Source organism: Lathyrus oleraceus, chromosome 3, assembly GCF_024323335.1.
Source record: "Lathyrus oleraceus cultivar Zhongwan6 chromosome 3, CAAS_Psat_ZW6_1.0, whole genome shotgun sequence".
Taxonomy (NCBI): Eukaryota; Viridiplantae; Streptophyta; class Magnoliopsida; order Fabales; family Fabaceae; genus Lathyrus; species Lathyrus oleraceus.
The window spans coordinates 272677736-272680833 of NC_066581.1; the positions used below are offsets into that span (position 1 = coordinate 272677736).

General features: G+C 39.7%; 1 non-coding gene across 1 annotated transcript; it reads right to left on the reverse strand.

The window, feature by feature from the left end:
- Positions 1-651: 651 nt before the first annotated feature.
- On the reverse strand, positions 652-757 carry LOC127134231 (small nucleolar RNA R71). The gene has a single exon (XR_007807984.1). It is a non-coding gene; the product is annotated as a small nucleolar RNA R71 (small nucleolar RNA).
- Positions 758-3098: the final 2341 nt, after the last annotated feature.

Genomic DNA, 3098 nt, shown 5'->3' on the forward strand with positions numbered 1-3098 from the left:
CTTTGTATGAATTTGCTCTATTGAAGTCTTGATCTATTCTTTGATGATTGACCCTGTATGCGCATCGTTGTCTTCATCAAAATACTCGAGAAGCCATGTCTTCACAATACTCGCTCTCAAGGTGAGAAATTAAAGCTACAGTTCGACGAACCTGAGCGTTATCTTCGATTAGAACGTCGGATATGAGACTTAATACGAGAACATCGTATCAAGCTAAATATTCCCTACCTTAACATCCTTATTTCTGAATCCGTTATTCAACTAGAGATGGTTGAAGGAGTGCAAAACCGTCCTCTTAAGTACTATGCAATCCCTTCGTAGGATGAACCTCATAACAGCATCATTGCCCCTGCCATCGGGGCCAATAATTTCTAGCTAAAACCTTCGTTGTTGTCAGCCGTACATCAAAACCAATTTTCAGGTAGTCCCGTTGAAGACCCGAACCTACATTTGTCAGTGTTTTTGCAACACGTAGACACAGTGAAAGCGAATGGTGTTAGCCCAAAAGCTATAAGACTACGTCTTTTCCCATTCTCATTAAGAGATAGAGCTAGAGCTTGGCTCTAGTCTCTATCGTCCAACTCTGTCACTACGTGGAACGAGTTGAAGAAAGTTTTCTTAGCTCGATATTTTCCACCTAGTAAGACGACTATGCTAAGAGCCCAAATAAACGGGTTTAAACAAAAAGTTAATGAATCACTTTTTGAAGCTTGGGAGAGATACAAAGACATGATGAGGCTTTTCCACATCACAATCTAGAAGAATGGTTGATCATTCATACCTTTTACAACGGTCTTTGTATAACACAAGATTGATAATAGACGCCGCTGCAGGTGGCGCACTGATGGATAAACCCTACAATAAGGCCTATCAACTCATTGAAAGTATGGCCTAGAATCATTACCAGTGGGGAAGTGAAAGAACCTCTGTAGAGAAACCTCCAACGAAAGGAGGCATGTACGAATTAAGTAGTCTTGACCATGTTAACACCAAAGTAGATGCTCTTACTCAAAAGATAGACAACTTGACCATAACACCTGCAGCCACCGTGGTTGTCGTAGCACCAAACTGCGATATATCCGGAGTTCTAGGGCATGATGCCTCAGAATGTCAACTCTTAACAGGAACCTCTACAGACCAGGTGAACTATGCTCAAGGAAACCCTTACTCAAACACCTATAACCCAGGTTGGAAGAACCATCCTAACTTTTCGTACAAAAACAATAATGCATTGTATGCACCTAACCAATCACCTGTTGTACCACCAGGATATCATAAAGCTGCCACAAATCTCAAAATGCTCCTAGGAAGTCAAACCTAGAAATAATGATGGAAAACTTCATAGCTCCTCAAGCCCAAATAAATAAGGATTTCCTAAATCAAAACATACACACTAGTGAGCAAATCAAGCAGTTAGCAAACAAGGTAGACGCGTTAGCCACCCACAACAAAATGTTGGAAACACAAATCTCACAAGTGGCTCAACAACAAGCACCTACTACTGCTCCTGCAGGCACATTCCCTGGATAGCCACAACCAAACCCGAAAGGTCATGCAAATGCTACTATACTACGAAGTGGGACAGAAATAGACGGACGGACCGACCCTAGAATTTAAAACCCATCCATGCACCAAGACCCTGGTAAGGAAACTGAGAAGGAAGACAATCAAGAGGAAGATAAAAACGAGGAGGCCGTAGAGAAATAAGAACCTTATGTGCCTCCACCACCGTATAAACTCCATATCTCTTATCCTTAAAGACTTGTTAAATCTAAAAGTGTAGGGAAATTTAAAAAATTTGTAGAGCTTCTAAAACAATTGAATATCACAATACCCTTTACAGAAGCCATTACTCAAATGCCCTTATATGCTAAGTTTCTCAAAGAAATCTTATCTAACAAGAAGAAGATAGAAGATAAAGAAACTGTTACACTTACTGCTGAGTGTGGCGCCATAATATAAAACAATATGCCTTCTAAGCTGAAAGACCCAGGTAGTTTCTCTATACCATGTGTAATCGGAAAGTTTGTCATCGACAAAACACTATGCGACTTAGGAGCCAGTATTAGTTTAATGCCCTTGTCCATATGTGAAAGGCTAAATATGGGAGAACTAAGACCTACGAGGATGTCCGTACAACTTGCGGATCATTCTGTTAAATTTCCCGTAGGTATGCTAGAAAACGTTCTGGTACGCGTAGGACAATTCTATATTCCTACTGATTTTATAATCATGGATATAAAAGAGGATTCCAACATCCCTATCATATTAGGAAGACCGTTCCTAGCTACAGCCGGAACTATTATAGATGTTAAGAGAGGCAAGCTAACCTTTGAAGTTGGTGAGGAAAAATTCGAATTCATTTTGACGTAATTCCTAAAGGCACCAACTATAGACGATACCTGTTGTCTACTAGATGTCATCGACGAATGTATAAGAGAGATGGAGAAAGAACAAACATCATACTCCGAAATACTGAAAATCCCAAGGCCTCATACTTTTGAAGATGAAAATTTGAGTAAGGAATACCAAGATGACAGCCTAAGCGAATGCCTAGTACTAACGCCCGATCATATGCCTTGCCCAAAAGAAACCAGCCCTAGAACTTAAGACGTTACCTAAAAATCTAAGGTATGAATTCCTAGACACTGAACTTGAGCGACCTGTAATAGTAAATGCAGACTTAGGGTAGATAGAGACCGAAAAGCTTCTACACATTTTGAGAAAATACCCAACTACTTTAGGCTACAATATCTCAGATCTAAAAGGAATAAGCCCTTCCATATGCATGCATCGCATAATACTAGAGGAAGATATTAAGACCTCTAGAGAATATAAAAGAAGGATAAATCCCATTCTGAGTGATGTAGTAAAGAAAGAAGTGCAAAAGCTGTTAGAAGCAGGTATTATCTACCCCATATTTGATAGTCAATAGGTCAGCCCAGTACATGTCGTACCAAAGAAGGGAGGCGTCACAGTTGTTAATAATGAAAAGGAGAATCTATAGCATAAAGAGTGGTTACTGGAAGTAGAATGTGTATTGATTATAGAAAATTAAACAAAGCCACTCGGAAGGATCATTTTCCTTTACTGTTTAT